The following is a 19,167-nucleotide window of genomic DNA, read 5'->3' as shown; positions in this document are numbered from 1 at the left end:
CCGTGTTCCTCTTTTTGGGTCTGGCTTACCTCACTCAGGATAGTGTTTTCTATTTCTGTCCATTTGCATGCAAAATTCAAGAAGTCATTGTTTTTTACTGCTGAGTAGTACTCTAATATGTATATATTCCATACTTTCTATATCGGGAATTCACCAAGGTCAGCTAGACTGGGTCTGAAAAAGCATGGGATAAAACCGGACTCGCTGAACATAGGGGACAATGAGGACTGCTGAGAAGTCAAGAACAATGGCACTGGATTTTGATCCTACTGCACGTACTGGCTTTGTGGGAGCCTAGGCAGTTTGGATGCTCACCTTACTAGACCTGGAAGGAGGTGGGAGGTCCTTGGACCTCCCACAGGGCAGGGAACCCTGACTGCTCTTTGGGTTGCTGAGGGAGGGGGAGTTGGTTGGGGGAGGGGGAGGGAAATGGGAGGCAGTGGCAGGGAGAAGGCAGAAATCTTCAATAAATAAATAAATAAATAAATAAATGAAAAAACAAAAACAAAAAAATGTTTCAGTTTGTTAGGCATTCATTAATTATTACTGTGTGTGTGTTCCATGACATGCATGTGGAGATCAGAGGGAAACTTCTGGGAATAGGCTTTTTCCTTCAACCATGTTGGATCTAGGGCTTGAATTTAGGTTATGAAGGTTTGCGTGAAGCACCTTCACTGGAGGGGCTGTCCTGTCAGATCATCAAGATTTTGTTTGTTTGTTTATTCTCAAATGGGGGTACGCTGTAATTTTTAAGTGCTATCCCAACTTCACAACCTTTTCTTAAATGTTAAAAATATATGGTTCTCATCCAGTTTGTCATGAAAGAAAAATGCAAGAATCTATCATTTCTAAGACTAGTAAAAGTAGGTAATTAGTTCTTCAATCACACTGTTTCTCAGAATCATTAGTTCAAAAATACACAAAATAAGTCAAATAAGATCATTCACTTTCAGTAGTTAATCATCATTTTTATAGTTAATTGCAAATAAATATTCATTAAATTATTAAATGGTTGAATCAGAAGGGTATGGGTTTTAACGATTTATTAAATAGTTCCAGAAACATTTTGTTTACTTTTAAATTGTTAAAAACACAGGGGTACTGTGCGGATAGAATGATGTCACATATGGAAAAGAATATATCTCAATGTCTGCTTCATTATTAGTAATAATATAATAGTTGTTTCTCATTCATTTACCAAAATGTAATCAAATCCAGGGCTTACCTTTAAAGTATTAAACCTTGATCCTAAGTGAGCCAATTGCTTACAAAAGAAATCTGTTTAGACTCTCACTGAAATCTTTTGCCTGGGATGTTTTCTTTCCCATTCCAATTGCTTGCCTGGTGTTGGGTCAAGTGAAAGAGTGGACAACAGGCTTCATGATTTTCCTCTGAGCAGGCAGCTGCAGTAGAAAGGATGTGTCAGGAACCAGGATGATCTGTTTGTGTGGCCACAGGTCGGTGACCCCTGACCTGTTTTCATCCTCAGCAGTAGGTATGTGTGGCCCTTTTGTCTCCAGGTGGAACTACTGAATGTTGAAAAAAAAAAGAAGAAGCGCGCTATACATGGAACCCTTTCTTCTGATATTGTTGATGGCTTGGAAACCAACCATGGCAGATATTTTAAATCTCCTCTTTATTCATCTGACTCCATTTTCATGTCTCCTGTCATGCAAACGTAAAGAGGATTGTCCTGAAATCCCGACTTCTTAGAGGATTTGGGATGCACTTGTGTATCGGCATCAATAAGAAAACAAGCCAAGGAATGCGGAAACGCGAAGCCATCTGGCTGCGTGTCCACTCTCACACCGGTTCTAGGGGTCACCGAGAGCCCTCCAAGTCTCCAGCAGGAAACATTTGATCTCATCCAAGCAATGCCTGGACATGTGTACTCAGCTACATGACTTGTCTCTGAACCAGGTGGCAAGAGAGTTAAATTGAGGAGCTTGAGGGAAGTGTTTGGAAACTGATTTTAGTGTCCTAAAAGCTATCCAAGCTGTAAGTGCTGTGATGAGCACACTTCATTACATGTCCATTTCTAAGCAAATGAGCAATGTTTTTATTTAAATACACTTTATGTGATGATTTAAAAACCCAACAATGTCCCATGAAGGTTATAATGTCATTAGTACTCTAATTTCAAAAAGCAATTTGGTTTTCCTTCTAGTTTTTGGTTCATTTTTGTGTGCTGATTCAAATTTTACATTCCAGGTTAAAAAGATCAAGACAGTCATTCCAGAAAAGATTACAAAAAAGGAGGAAAAATTTTGAAAAATCAATGTAGGGATGGACACAGTAATGAAGGAAGTTATAATTTGAAAAAGAAGAGAGAAGAAGAAAAGTATTGACAATAATACAGTCAGTCTGTTTTTTCATGAGTATTTGCCATGGGAAGCTTCTAGTAAATAGTGTGGGAGGATTTTTGCACAATTCAGAGAGCCTTAGTAGAATCAAACAATCAAATAAATGAACACATTTTGGCAGTGTAGGATAATGGGTTAAAGGAGGTTCCAGTGGATACAAACAAGACAGATTCATAGACAAAATGGGAGTTGATTTCTAATCTATATGAAGAGCATTCAAAGGACAAGTCAGATATCTAAGCATTGAATCATGTGGACAGCAATGAGCCATTAGTGCAAGATTTACAGCTAAAGAACAGACCTTTAGAAAAGTTTTATTTTCTGTTAATAAAAATCTATTAAAGAATAACTACATCTCTGTTATCCCATGAGTGGGATATACTAACAGTTAAAATAAACGCTAAAATAAATATCTGTGTCATCATTAAGTGTACATTGCTAGACAAACCTAGCAAACTAAGTCTGCCTTTACTCCTCTCCTCAAGAAGGAACGAATGTGTTTATATTTGTTTGTGGAAACCATTAAGGTCATTCCCAGTGGAAAATAAAAAGTACTGGATCCCCAAGTGTGGTGAGGCTTTTATCAACCACACAGGTGCACTTCTTTCTGGCCCTCCCACCTGGTGAGAAGAAAGCTGAGGAACACATGGGAAGGTAATCACTTAAGCATATGCCCCAAGTTCAGAAGAGACTCTGATGAACATGCACAAATATAGACCATCACTAAATGACTAGATATGTTAGTAGAGGCAAAACTTTCTCACAGGTAGCTATGGGTAATGCATCATATTGTTGTAGTCTGAATGTCTATCTCCTCTGATTTACTATCCTAAAATTAGAACCCCAGTGAGATAGCAAGTAGGGCTTTGGAAGGTCATGAAGACAGAGCTCTTATAAAAGATTAATGTGCTTATTGGCACAAGAGGACTCATTTATCCTTCCTACCACATGAAGACCTAGCAGGAAAGTTACATCTATGGCCCAGGGAGTAGGAACACAGTAGGCTTTCACTCTGCTGTTTTCTCCTTCTGAAATCTACGACTCTCTTAAAAACTCCAAGATTGTATCAAACCTTCCCTTCTATTAGATTCAAAATATCTCTTGAGAAAAAAAAAACACATGATTGATTGAATTATTTTTCTTATTTTAAAAATATATTACTTAAAATATTTAATTGTAATAGCACTATTTCCCCTTTCTTTCTTACCATCCTGATATGGCATTCCCCCCTGTATGCTGTGAATGCCATTGGTTAATAAAGAAACTGCTTTGAGCCTATAGCAGGGCAGAATAGAGCTAGGCAGGGAAAACTAAACAGAATGCTGGGAGAAAGAAGGTGGAGTCAGAGAAGCCATTGTAGCTCCCCCCCATCCCAGACAGATGCCAGCTGGAACTTTATGCAGTAAGCCACAGCCACGTGGTGATACACAAATTAATAGAAATGGGTTAAATTAAGATGTAAGAGCAAGCCAATAAGAAGCTAGAGCTAATAGTCCAAGCAGTGATTTAAATAATATAGTTTCTGAGTGGTTATTTCAAGTCTTGACAACCGAGAACAAACCAACAGTCTCCCACATTTACCTTGCCCTGCTCCCTCTCAAATGCATAGCCTCTTTATCTTTAATAAACACACACACACACACACCACATTCAAAACCTGTTGAGTCCTATTAGTGTTACTTGTTTGTATATGAATTTAGGGCTGACCACTCAGTATTAGATAACCAATTAAATGATTTATTCTGGGTGAAACACATGCTTCCACTTTCAATATTGCTTAGCTGTATGTTGTTCTTTCTGGAGGTGAGGGCCTATGAGAGTTTTCTGCCTATTTGTATTGTCATTGTTGAGGTTTTATTTGAACAACCATATGGTTGAGATATCATGGGTGGAGCTACTCTGAAATTTCTAGGAGATGCCATTTTACAGCAGACTTCCTAGACATCTGGCTTTTCTAATCTTTCTGCTCCTTTTCTTTGATGTTCTATGAGATGAGTCTTAGATGCAAGAATTGTGTTGTGTCTGATCACCCCGCAATAAACTGTCTTTTGCATTTTGATGGCTTGTGGATTTCTGTTAACAGTCTCCATCTGCTTCAGAGAAGCTTCTTTGGTGAGGGGTAAGAGCTATACTTTCTCATGAGCATCAGGAAAGGTATTTAAAATTCAGTTTGTGATGATTCTGGTTTAGGAAAGTGTTGGTAGTAGGCTCTCTTCTAAAATCCAAGACCTCACTAGCTTTGGAGAGTTGGTAGGAGTGCAGTACCAGAAATGATGCCTTTGCATTGAGGAGACCTTCAGTTCAATTAGATAACTGTTGGTTACAGCTGACACATGAGTGCCACTTTTGTGTTTTTCAGGATATCTTACTATACTGGTCATTGTTGTGGTTCATAGGCATCACATCTTGGAGGGATACTTGGTTGCTTTCCTCACTTCACAGCTGGCATAGTAATTTCTGGTACTATGAAAGCTAGACCTCAGAGAGAAGGCTTTCCAGTCAGATTCAGCTCGAATCCTCCAAGCCATGATCCAAAGTGCATGATTAGCAGCACTAGGGATTTATCTATAACCTCTGGGAGGTAATTAAGGGCAGCAGTGTTAGCTTGTATTATTAGCTTTGAATTGACCAACAATTCAAAGAGTGATTTTCATGCCTAGTTCTGGGGTTTTCTTTAGATTATTCATGGCTCTTGAGGAAAACATTGTCAGTTCAAGTAGTAGAATTTCATTCAAACTATGTGTGTGTGTGTGTGTGTGTGTATACAAATACACTTAGATATTTATGTGTGATTTGGGGTAAATAAAAGTAATTTGATTTATTATTGCTTTTCAACTATTTTTAGCATTGTTTTTCCCTTGTTTCTCCCTCTCATGTATGGTGACCTCCCTCCACTCTCCCTAGTTGACATTTACATCAGAATTTTCCATTCTCCCTTTATGTAGTCATATTCTGCTATTCCTTTCTCTAGCACCCCTTTCCCCCTAGTTCCTGCAGGAACCTTTTAAAGGATGAAACATGATGGTATACATGAAAGCTGACCATGCCACAAGTTGTATTAAAAATACTCAGTACATGTTAATGTAAGTTTTGCTTTAAGATTCAGCTCATTTCAAAATATTATAGCCCATTTTTTATTTTTTAAATTTAGCTTTTTTAAAAATTTTATTCATATCCATGATGAAAACTAGTTATTGCAGGGGAAGATGTCATAAAAATTGAAGACCTGGATTAGCTCCTGCCTCTGAGAAAAGTGCCAAAAAGAACCTTGTTTTCTTATCTAAAGAAATGTTAAACTACTGTGCTTCTGCAGGAATGTAAAACAGCAGTCAGGAAGACCAGCCTTTGCAATGCTAAGGTCAGATAGGGTGCATGGACATATGGAGATGCTACAAGAGAAGTAACCAGGAAGTAATAGAAGTTAAGCATGGGGGAAGAGGGGAAAGACAAGACTTCAGACATTGCTTCATCTAAGGGGGTCAGTCCTGACTTTTTTTGAGGGAGCAACCACCTCTGTGGAGGAACATAAAAGCAACATTGAACAATCCTAGCTTGAAGTAATCAAGGGTTCATTGAGGTTCACTTGCTCTCCATCATAAAGTGTATACAAAAGTGTTCTAAGGAACAAATAGACAGGTGCTGTTTTTCATATGTCTTGTGTGCGTGCATTTGAAGGACTAAAAAAGATACTGATACAAACAGCCTCTTTATTTACAATTCTCGTATCACATTTATTAACACAGAAAACAAACACATCCCTGATGTCAACAATACAAGGTCAATGTGTTAAAACCTTCCTTGTTTAATTTGCAAACTGGCAGCAATGACACTGTAGATAATCTGTTGAGTCAAATAGCAAAGCTGATGGAGTAGACTTCGTTCAGTAACAGGAATACAGTTATAATGACAGGAAAGAAGTCTATCAAAGGCTAAACATCTCCCAAAAGGCCATCATGTAGTGTTCCATGATGAAGCCTGATGCAGGTTGAATAGCCAGAGAACCCAATCAACTCTTGTCAACAGGCCTCTATGATAAATGAAGACAAAGCCAGTGGGTCTGGGATGATGGCTTCTTGGGGCTCATCTTGAAGTGCTTCGGTGAGGTCTGTTTTGTTTTCCTCTGCTTGGGATCATTTCTTTTGCCACTCCAGCTATGTAAAGATAATAATCGCACCAATAGAACTGGTGACCTCTCACCTTTCCTCCCTTTGATACAGTCTCATTTTCTAGTAAAACCATGACAAATGTCTCTTCCTCTACCGTCAGTAAACTAGCAGAGAATCTGTCTGTTATACTTAATGTGCCTACCCCCAGAAGTCATTGGTATTTAGTTTGGATTTCTCTGAACGGGGTGAACATTATATCTCTAACCTACGAAAAAGCTTTGCTCCTTTGCAGCATTGGTGGAATTAAATTTGTTTTCACAGCTGGTTGTACTTGGAGAAGGGTTAGCCGCCCTCTTGAAGGTTCTACCACAGCAGTTCATCACCAAATCTGCTGTGTGCTAGGGGCTTTGAGCTGTTAACGGGAGGCACAGAGGGAAGCCCAAATTAATCATTTAGGATTTATTTATTCTTTTTTCCATCATAGAGGAAAATGAGCACATGCCAACATTTCCAGGGCCAAGGCTGTCTTGATGATGTGAGGGCTGATCCCTGACTCCTTATGTCTATCTGCCAGTAGGCCCAGTCTAAGGACTAGGACATACTACATCTAAAAACTACTTGTAATTTACAGTTTGTTTTCCCTATTTTTGGCCTTAGTTGTTTGCTATAAATCCAATGTGTTAGACATGTTTATGCTAGCATTTTATAGGTGGGTAAATCATCACTCATAGAGGACTTTGTGGTCACAGAACTGGTAACTAGCAGGTGAGTGTCTTGAATTCCAACCCCCCAACCTTAAGACCAGAGAGGAAACATAGCACACAAGTTATTCTCTGATAGAAAGAATTGTCTGTGTGACTCCATTTTTCCCAAATCATATATTGGAACCCAACCCTTACAGTATGGAGTGAAGCTGTATTTTTAGAAATGAGATGGGTATTCTTAACAAAGAGGCCAAAACAAGAAATGTTTATTGCTCATAAACTATTTCATTTAAGGTATTCTGTTACAGAAACCTGAGTAGACTAGCACATGCCACAACTCACTTGGATGCTTAGGCTTTTTCACAGCAAGACCAAGAACTGTCACTATCCTACCACTCAGTTTTTTTGAGCCAGAAGTTTTATTGAGTACTCACTAGCCCAAGGAATATGCAAACAAGCGCTACTTTGAGATCTGTTTTGGGAGAACAGCCAAGTAGATACATTGATAGTAGAGAAGGTATATTCTGGTGTGGGAGAGTATATGGGGGTGCCACCTCATAACATGGAGAAGCCTCTAAAAGAATCAAGATTGAGTTTAAGGTGTGCATCAGGAAACAAGGGGAGGAAACCAAATCACTGTATATAGATAAATCATCACATGAAGTTAAGGAGTAATTGCATTTAAGAGTTTCGGAAGAACATAGAACTTGATGAAACATTTTAGATATTTTTTAAAGATTTATTTATTATTTATTAATTATATATATATATATATAAATATATATATAATTATAGATGAATGTGAGCCACCATGTGATTGCTGGGAATTTAAATCATGACCTCTGGAAGAGCTGTCAGCGCTCTTAACCTTTGAGCCATGTCTCTAGCCTCCATATTTTGGATTCTCTATGAATGAATGTTTAAGGTTACATACTGTGCAAATAAAGCAATAAATATTGTGGCAAGCTACAAGTCATATGGAACCTATAATCAAAAAAAAGGGAGAAGAATGAAAGGGAAAATTCTAGTGATTAAAGAGAACTTTTAAGATCACATGACGTAACTGAGAATAAGAGTTTCAAAATGTATTCAATTTCCCCTTCCCAGGAAGATCCATGCACCCCCCTTTGAGTCCTCCTTGTTTCTAGTCTCTCTGGATCTGTGGACCATAGCATGACTATCATTTACTTTACAGTTAATATCCACTTTTAAGTCTAAGTGAATACACAACATACTTGTTTTTCTGCATCTTCATTACATCATGAAAGATATTCTTATTTATTTATTTATTTACTGATTGATTTTTGGTATTTTGAGACAGGGTTTCTCTGTGGCTTTGGAGCCTGTCCTGGAACTAGCTCTTGTAGACCAGGCTGACCTAGAACTCACAGAGATATGCCTGCCTCTGCCTCCCAAGTGCTGGGATTAAAGGTGTGCTCCACCACCACCCTGCTCTTTTCTAGTTCTATCTATTTCCCTTTAAATTTCATGATGTCATTGTTTTTGACAGCTGAGTTATACTCTGTGGTGTAAATGTATTACATTTTCTTCATTAATTCTTCAGTTGAAAGACATCTAGGTTGTTTCCAGTTCCTGGTTATTATGAACAAAACTTCAATGAATACGGCTGAGCAAATGTCTTTGTGGTAAGACAGAAAGCATCCTTTGGGTATATGCCCAAGAGTGGTTTGGCTGAGTCTTGAGGTAAATCGGTTTCCAATTTTCAGAGGAACCATATTGACTTTGCGAATGAATTGGGAATGGGTATGGATGGGAACAGAAGGTATCAAGTTGAGGTGAAAAGAGAGAATACTAGGAGGGACAACTGAAATTCAGGGGCACTTGAGAGGGCAATGTCGGTACTTAGTGCAGTGGAAACTCCCTAGAATCTATGAGAATGACGCTAGCAAAGTCTCCCAGTAATAGGGGATACATAGTTTGAGTTGGACCCTTTCTATAACCAGGAAAGGCTACCAGTGGTGGGACTGGGACACCAACCCAGCATCAAAACCTTTGACCTATCATCTGTCCTGTCTATAAGATGTGCTGGGGAAATGGAGGGGCAGAATTTATGAGAATGACATACTTATGACTATTACAAATTGTGGCCCACATCACAAGAAGAGTCCAGGCCTAACATTGGCCGAACCAGAGGCAGGACAGCTCAGGGATTCAGAATAGAATCATACATGACTGGAAAAAGTCAATGAAATGATTTCTAATGCGATTCTGCTGTACTAATAGAACAGTGCCTAGTCCAATGCCCAATTATCATCGGAGAGGTGCCATCCAGTAACTGACGGGAGTAGATGCAGAGATTCATAGCCAAACACTAGGTAGAGACAGGGGAACCCCTCAGAAGAAGGGGAGGAAGGATCATAGAAGCCATAGGGGTTGAGGACACCATGACAACATGACCCACAGAATTAACTAAGAATGGCTCATAGGGGCTCACGGAGACTGAAGTGACAAACATGACCCTGTATGGGTATGTTCTAGACCCTCTGCATCTATTTTATAGTTGTATTTCTTGGTGTTCTTTTGGAACTCCCAACAGTGGGGGTGGGATGTGTCTCTGACTCTTTTGTCTGCACTTGGGACCTTTTACTTTCTACTAGACTGCCTTGTCCAGCTGCAATATATAGGTTTGTGTCTAGTCTTATTTTATCTTGTTAGACCATTTTTGGTTGTTATCCCATTGTGGCCTGCTCTTTTTTTTTTTTTTTTTTTTTTTATTAATTAATTTATTTAATTATTAAAGATTTCTGCCTCTTCCCCGCCACCACCTCCCATTCCCTCCCCCTCCCCCAATCAAGTCTTCCTTCCTCCTCAGCCCAAAGAGCAAGCAGGTTTCTCTGCCCTGTGGGAGGTCCAAGGACCACCCACCTCCAGGAGAAGTGGATCTGGTGGGGAGGGGAATGGGAGGTCAGAGAGGGACTGGGAGGGTGGAGGGTGAAGAAATAGAGGTCAGGATGTAATCTTTGAGAGAATAATAATTTTTTTTTAAAAAAAGTGAGCTTCAAAATATGCAGAGCCGTTATCCAAGTCCAATACTGCTGTTGGATCCAGCCTAATATAAATGGAATTGTAACTGTAAAATCACGTATCTAGAGGCATATGAGATCTTAGCCATTGAGGACATCTGTGCAGAGAAGGGTAAATAGAGGCTACAGTACATAACTCTTTCGAGGCATTTTGTTGTGAAAGAGAGCAGAGTAATGAGGCACATGCTGATAATGTATTACATAAAAAGCTGTGTATTTGAAATATTACCATTTACATGTAGTAATCTTTCCAAATTAAGGAGGTGCTTAATTCATTTTAATGCAACCAATTCTTTACAATCTGGCGGTGTGTACTTCATGTTCAGAACCGTGTAAATCATGCCAGTCACATTAAAGTGAAGAAAGACCACCCTTAACTAGAACCTGAGCTGTGAGATGGGACCAGAGACAGATTTGGGAAGCCTGCTCATAGGCTGTGGGACCATTTGAAGAGTAGAAGCTACCTCTGATATATTTCAGAAAGAACTTGCTCCTGTTTCAGATGAGATGGATTATTATCTGATCTAATCACTTCAATCTTGTATTATTTTAAATATATTTATTTTGTATGATATTTTTTCCCTTTCATACCTTCCAAAGTCTCTACTAATATAAGAAATTTTTCATGGACAGTTTTATGCTAAATTTGATGTAAGCAGTTGTGTGTGGCATTGGAGGTGGTTTCTATGTAAGAAAGAGAAAAGCAAACCAGGTGTGGTGGTATACACCTTAACACCACCATTTGAGGCTATGATTGAAAGATCATGAGTTTGAGGCAAGTTTGGGCTATAGCGGGAAGCGTTGTCTCACAAACAAGAGAAAAAGAAAGAAGAGGGGGAAGATGAAAATAAACAATAAGAGCTACACATTTTCGTGTCAGTGATATAAAAATGTATGGATAACCGTGGAACATAAGTAAGTATCAATTGAAGAACTACTAGGGGAGGCATTCATGTACAGTTCTTTAAAGTTTGTTTGTTTGTTTTTTTTTTCTTTTTGCATTCAACTTGCATCCTACATGGGGGACAGGTATGATTTCTAAGTCTGGGAGACAAGGGTTTTATCTATGAAAATCTGAAGAGTCATAACAGATACGAAGAGGTTCAGGTCAGAGTTATAAGCAGAGCTAGGTTCAGAAGTTCAACAAGACTCAATCAGAGTGCATTGAAAAGCATAATGAAACTACTTCAGTCAAAATAATCTTCAAAATTAAAAATACACAGGTCAAAAAATTCTAGAGCATTCACTTAGTCATTGTGTTTGTTCATTTTGACTAATATTGGCATTATTTATTAACTCTACATTTCAGTGATTTAGTAAATGTTTATCAAATGTCATTGTGCTGATCCCTGGCTATGCTTTGACAATATGAAAATGATTGACAGTGCTAATTTCCACAGATCCAAAACTACATGGAGCAATGGATAACCTGACATTCAGGCAGAAGGTGACATGTTTTTCTATAATAGCTGGCAGAGTATGTCAGAGGAGATTGATATAACTTTTAAAAATGAAGGATTTAGCACAATATTTATGGTATAATGTTTAGTAATGTTTCATTAGTGAAAGAAATAGTGCATTTTTGAACAAATATTTTGATAAATTGTGAATGTTTTTATTTTCTACTCCATTAATCCATATACCCTTCACTGTTCAAATGCACTTGTGACCTTGTTCCAGCTGAATGGGCCAATCAGTTTATTTCTTTGGGTGTGTGCCAGAAAGCTGATTGCAGTGTATTGCTCCAAAATATTTATATGTCAAGTGATGAGAAAAAAATAACCTAATTACAGGCTGAGTAAAAGTTCAGCTGGTGTGGCCAGGATTGAAATAAAAAAGAAGCTAAGAAAGAAGGGGGCCAAACAAAGTGTGAGGGAGAAGTAAAACAAGAGGAACCTAGTGACAGAAGAACCAAGTCAGAGGACAGTGTCTATGTGTCCAATCTGGCCTTGTTTGTATCTGGATAAATAAATTAATACACCAATGACAAAAGATCCAGGCTTCTGTACTTGTTGAAGGGAGCTGGAACTATAGAAAGGGAGTAAAACCACATCAACCCTACAGAGAAAGTTTGAATATGAGTTACTGAATGAGCTCAAGAGTTTTCAAAAGGTAAACACAGAGATAAATGCAATAACAAATGTGACTATGTAAGAATATTTGCATATTCAGGCATGTGCCCAATTTTTGTTCATTAAGTCAACCTGAAAGCAACAAAACCCAATCAGCATGATATATGTGGAGGTCAAATCTTTTTTTTTTTTTTTTAATTTTTAAATACTGTTTGTTGGTGTGGGAAGTCCTTCTGTCTATATGTTGCTTTTATTGGTTAATGAATAAATCTGTTTTTGCCAGTGGTTTAGCAGAGTAGAGCTAGACAGCAAAACTAAACTGAACGCTGGGAGAAAGAAGGCAGAGCTGAGTAATACCATCGAGTTGTAAGAGGAGAAAGAGGCAAGCTTCCAAGTGGAACCTTGCCTGTAGGCCATGAAGCTTGTGGTAAAATATAAAATAATGGAAAATATAAAAGATGTAAGAGCTAGGCAATAAAAGTTAGAGCTAATAGGCCAAGTAGTGATTTAAATAATACATTTATATGTGGTTACTTCGGGACTGAGAAGCTGGGAACAAACAAGCGGCCTCCTACAACAGTTCTTTGTGAATAAGAATACAAATTATTGGGGTAAATGGAAGACTCTAGGTTTGGAACAGTGAAGATTGATACTAACTGTTGAGGGTCAATCCATGGTCATATAGTAAATTATAATGCTCTGGGTGGCATAATTTACAAATATTTCACCCGGCAGTGATGGGACATGCCTTTAATATCTGTGAGTTAGAAGTCAGTCTGGTCTACAGAGCTAGTTCCAAGACAGCCAAACCTACATAAAGAAACCCTGTCTCAAAAACTTTAAAATAAAAGCATCCTCTTCTTTTACAGTAAGATAACCTGCACTTTATTTTACTACAACACTATAATATTTATAGTCTATATTTTAGTTTTCTTGCTTTCCAATTGATTTTGTAAGAAATTTTGTTTGAGTATTGCATTTACATAATTTCCTATCCTACCTCTTCCCTTCAACTTCTCCCCACCCCCCAATTCATGACCTTTTCTTTTAAAAGTTATTGCTAGATTAAGACATGTAAATACAGCATGCTGAATCCATTCTGCGCTGTCTATATGCTTGTGTTTTTGTTTAGAATTAGCCACTGACGATTAGATAAACTGTTGAGGTGCTAACTCCCAGATAAGACCGATTCTCCCTCTCTCAGGAGCCTCTGACTCCTTGTAGCACTTCGTGTAGTGGTAGGTATTGGTGAGAGTTCTCCTCCACAGTGACAATGTGGTACCTTCTCTATCATATATAAAAGATAGTAGCATCTCACAGCAGAAAACCTGAACTTCTGGCTCTTCCTGCTTTTTCATCTTTGAAAATATTTCCTGAGCCTTAATATAAGGGTTGTGTTGTAGATGCATCAATTGTAGGTGCTGAACATTCATGGGGGTCCATGCATGACTGTTCTCTGCATTTGACCAGTTGTAGATCTCTTTAATGGTTCATGTCTGTGAGAAAAAGAAGCTGCTTTGATGAAGGGTGAGACGTAGGGAATAGCGAACAATGATACAACAACAACTTCCTATCTGAGGTTGGAACCTGGGACCTCTTTGAAGATTCATTTGTGTGAGTTCATATAGGAAGGCTGAAGAAGATGGAGCCTGGTGTCCATTGGTGATGGCAGTACCCATACACATCCTCAATCAGGAAGAGTGAAACTTGTTCACAGTAGGTAGGTTTTTCATGTTTATCCCACCAAACACCCCAGCATAGAAGATGGTACCTCCTGCATTCAAGGTGGATGTTACTTTCTCATGTTTGTCTCCTACATGCTAACCCTCTCTAGAAACACTTTCATAGACACATCTAGAAATTAAATGGGCTTTTACTGTTTCTCTAGGCATCTTCCAATCCAATAAAGTCAACAATCAATATGCATAATCTCGTTTAGATAGTCACAAGCTCCAGAGAAAGTTGGAGAAGGCAATTCAGCACCTTAGCAGCATTTTGATATAAAACTGACACTAATGGCATTTCTCCTTTCTCAAAACAGTTACTACTGGAGAACAAAAGAAAACTTATTTCCCACTCACTCTAAAAAGTCGGCCACTAAGTATAAAATTCATTTTGAATTTACTGTAGAGAGAGATCAACTTACTTAGAGAGTAAATTGAGAGCCCAAAGGATTATTTAAACTTTTTAAGAAAACAACAGTTTATATTGTTTAGTTATAAAACATTGCTTAAGAATTTTGTGAAATTTCTGAATATAAAGGTTTTATTTTATTTATTTCAAGAATTTCCGTATAAGTGTAAGCTCATGTGTAGGTTTGTGAATATAAGTGTAGTGCCTGAAGGTACCAAAAGTGGGCATCAGAGTCCTTGGAGTTTGCCATACATACAGGTGTTAGTAGCAGAACTATCATTTTTTGCAGGAGCAGTCTGAGCTTTAGACTGTTGAGCTATCTCCCTAGCCTCACATTTGAACAGAAATTTACTCTAAAGAGCACAGAAAGAATACTTACTTGTGGCCAAGTTCAGCATTACATTTATTCTAATATGTGCCCCATGCTAGGCATTAAAGAAGCACTCATTTATGGTTTCTATAAGAGGACCCCTACGGCCTGAATAATATATACCAAGACATGCTCATATATTATAGATAAAAGTGGTTTTGCTGAATTCTTGTAAATTAATTTTCTTTCCATTATTTACATATAAATTTTCTATTGAGCTTGAATTTTTCCATTTTCTCAAATATAAAGTTAAATCATTACACTTTACATTATTTCAAGGATTCATAAAGCTTGTAGTTGAACTGCTCTCTTAGATATCTTGGAGGTATAAATAAAATAAGAGAGCAAGTACTTCGAATAATAAAGTAAATGACAGTGAGTGCCTTACTTGCCAGGACATGGGACATGATGATTTGCAATGGACATTTATAGACAAATTCATTTTATAAAATTATAACCAAAGCTATTTCATATAAATAAATCTGTTTTTTGTCTAACATTGAAAAGTTTACAAGGATGCTAAAAAGATAATCTAATAATGACCTTCCAGCCAACCGTGTGATTCAGACAGAGAAGGAAGGTAGACCTTGTCCTATGTTCCTTCACTGGGTTCAGAAATGGTTCTTCAATGAGAGTTAGTAGTAGATTCTAGGTGATAAGAACAGCTCATAGGAATGCCATTATTCAAACTCGGTTTTTTTATGCTGGGTGGTGGTGGCGCACGCCTTTAATCCCAGCACTCGGGAGGCAGAGGCAGGCAGATCTCTGTGAGTTTGAGACCAGCCTGGTCTACAAGAGCTAGTTCCAGGACAGGCTCCAAAACCACAGAGAAACCGTGTCTCGAAAAACCAAAAAACAAAACAAAACAAAAAAACCCTCGGTTTTTATGATACTGATTCAGATATGTCTACCCCAGAGTTAATTTGATTTTCTAGTTTATTCATTATGTTTTTATTTTTATACAAAATTCCTAATGACTACTATATATCATAGAATATATTATTCAATATTCTGTGGAACTGTATAGTTCTTTCTAGTTCTCACAAGTTTTCTTATCTATTGCAGTGGTAGCTGCAATCATCTTCAATTTATGATTAATGTACAAGATTTGAAATAATATGTGCTGGTCAAAATAGTTATTCCACAGCAAAGCTTGAATTGAAACCTAGGATAATTGGGTCCAGAAAAGACTTGTAAAGTTTCTCACACAATTTCCTTAGCAACCAAATGGCCATTTGGGGTCTCCTGTGCCCTGCAGTTACTAAACACTTCCACTTCCTATGCATCTACATATATGCTCTCTTATCATGCCAAAGCAACAGAGGACTTTATGTGTATAGTAATAGCCATAAGTTAGATAGAAACTGATCAGTCACAAATACACTCTGGCTTCAATGATTTTTTGAAAATCCTTTACGCTTGCTTGGAAGGTCAGGACTGGCTGAATAGAGATTTTGAGTCTCATCCCTTCTCTCTGGATTCAGAAAGAGTCGCAGGCAACCTCCCTTATGTGCAATTCATTGCTGCTGTTTTCTTCCAGGTGTCACTGTGGTCTTGTGGGGTCTCTGTCAGCCTCAGCCTTCATATGCAGAAAGGTCCTCCAGTCCTCCAGTTTATTGTCTGTCAGCTAAACCGGGGGATTAAGGCAGAAACCAGAAGAGTGAGTTTAGTTAGAGTGTTCCTCCCTGTGCTCTGTTGAATGAGGTGGTCAGTGCACTCTCCTTGAGAAGCTGAGAGAGGGCAGAGGAGGGGAAACCATGTTGTCATTATTAGACAAGTTTATTCTGTCATTTTAGGGAGGCTTAAAAATCCTCTGTAAGTGGCTTTGTATAATTTGTGCACGAATATTTCAGTATGCTACTCGGTTTTCTTTTCGCATTACTTAGGATTACACTACCCTAAATCTGCAGCTGCTTACTGACTCACACAGGCCCTACATTCCCTGTAACACCCTCTGCTTCATCTGGCCACCTCCTTCCTCTTCTCCATACACCTTGCACTCTGTCTTCTGAAATCCTTACACACATAGTCATCACTGGATTTCTAGAACAATCTCAAAAATGAGTGTAAGAAGAGCAATAACTTGTTCACATTTGTTGTTCTTTAAGACAGAGTCTGAACACTGGGGATTGCAGCAGCTGGACTCCCTGCTGGACACTCTTCCTCTGCTGTCTTCAGTGGCTGCCCAGGCTTACTGACACACAGTCTTGACATTCTCTCCCTACAGTGTGTCCTCACAACGAAGCTGGGAAAATCAGCTTTACCAGCTCCGGAGCCAATCAAGCGAACTGAGTTTTGTAAGAATGTTAAACAACAACAAAAAAAAAATTGGCCATGTGTAAATCTCTGAGTGATTGTGAAGACTACTGGGAGACCGTTGAGAACTCAAGAAAGAGCAAACAAAGATAAGAAATCGTTCTGTAGAGACAGGGCTGAGCTGAGAAAAATTCACAACTGCTGATTCTTAACATATTTTCATACCCTAAATATTGTGAAAATTAGAAACTTTGCTGGCTTAAAGCACAGAGGACAGAGTGGAAACACTCTAAAAGACTGGGAATTAGTTGAGAAATTCCCCAAATCAAGGGAAATGTGAGCAAGTAAACAGAACCTTCAGCTAGATGCACTGTACAAATCTATGCCAATGATTTGATGAATGATATATATGAAAGAGGGGCCTAAGGGACCTGGTTAGATCAGCAGCTGGAGCTGTATACAGTATGGAGACTCGGGTTGTTTTATAATATGGAAGATAGAAAAATTTCCATTTGGTTTCCCACAAGGTAACTGTCTCCTAGAAATAAATAATCAGAATCATATAAGAAAATAGAAAGTAGACCTACAACATTATCTGCATTGTTAAGACAAAAAATGAAAGAGTAAATGAAGTCATATAGAAACAATAACATGTTATTTATATGGAAACAAGGAGAGTCCAAAGGAGATGTTAAACACACCAGATGTTGTACCTAGAAGACAAAGAATATATTATAGATGCATTCTTTTATTTTCTTTCACGTGTATGTATGTGTACATGTGTGTTCTTCAGAACCCATGTAAATTCTGTATAAACTTGGTACACAGAAGACAGGAGGTCTCTAGAGAAAGCTGACTATCTGGACCAATCAAACACACACACTTTGTTTTCAATTGAGAGACTGTGCCTCAATATGTAATCAATTGAAAGGACTTCTCTCATCAACTTTGGGCATGCACATACATTTATGGCATCAAGATTACACTGCATTTATTTGGGTGCTGAGTTTCTGAACTCTGAGTCTCACACCTATGCAGCAAATGATTTCACCAATGAACTATCTGCCTAAACTTCAATATATTCCTGAAATGAAAAGAGGGGCTAGAGAAATGGCTCACCAACTAAAGGAGCTTGTTGCTCTTCCAGGGGACCAGAGTGTAGCTTCCAGCATCAAAGTGGAGGCAGTTTACAACTGCTTAGAACTCATATTTGGTTTCTAGCCATAAATAAAGGACATTGAGACTATAATTCGTGACTCTAGAGAAGCTAAATAAGAAGGTGAACCCAAAGAAAAACATATAAGCATCCCCCTGAATATTAACCTTCATCAGGCGATGAAAGAAGACAGAGACAGAGACCAACATTGGAGCACTGGACTGAAGTCTCACGATCCAAAGGAGGAGCAGAAGGAGAGTGAGCACGAGCAAGGAACTCAGGACTGCGAGGGGTGCACCCACACACTGAGGCAATGGGGATGATCTATCGGGAACTCACCAAGGCCAGCTGGCCGGGGACTGAAAAAGCATGGGACAAAACCGGTCTCGCTGAACATAATTGACAATGAGGACTACTGAGAACTGAAGAACAATGGCAATGGGTTCTTGATCCTATTGCATGTAATGGCTTTGTGGGAGCCCAGGTAGTTTGGATGCTCACCTTAATAGACTTGGATGCAGGTGGGTGGTCCTTGGACCTCCCACAGGGCAGAGAAACCTGCTTGCTCTTTGGGCTGAGGAGGAAGGAAGACTTGATTGGGGGAGGGGGAGGGAACGGGAGGTGGTGGTGGGGAAGAGGCAGAAATCTTTAATAATTAAATTAATTAATTAATAAAAAAAAAATAAATAAAATTGACAAAAATCAAAAAAAAAAAAAAAAAAAAGAACTCCAGAGCCACAAGATCCAACGCCTTTTTCTGGCCTCTTCAGAAACATTTGAACTTGTGGTGTGCACACATATGCGAACACATGCACACAATCCAAAGATGCACACACATAAATAAAATACATCTTAAAAATAATAAAATAAATGCTAAAAATCAAGAAAAGAATAACTTCGATGAAAAATAAGAACTTTTGAATGAAGAAGTAGAACTTATAAATAAATTAATGAAAACTTACC

This window comes from Chionomys nivalis, chromosome 6 (assembly GCF_950005125.1).
Source record: "Chionomys nivalis chromosome 6, mChiNiv1.1, whole genome shotgun sequence".
NCBI lineage: Eukaryota > Metazoa > Chordata > Mammalia > Rodentia > Cricetidae > Chionomys > Chionomys nivalis.
Note: the sequence above shows the minus strand (reverse complement) of the source record.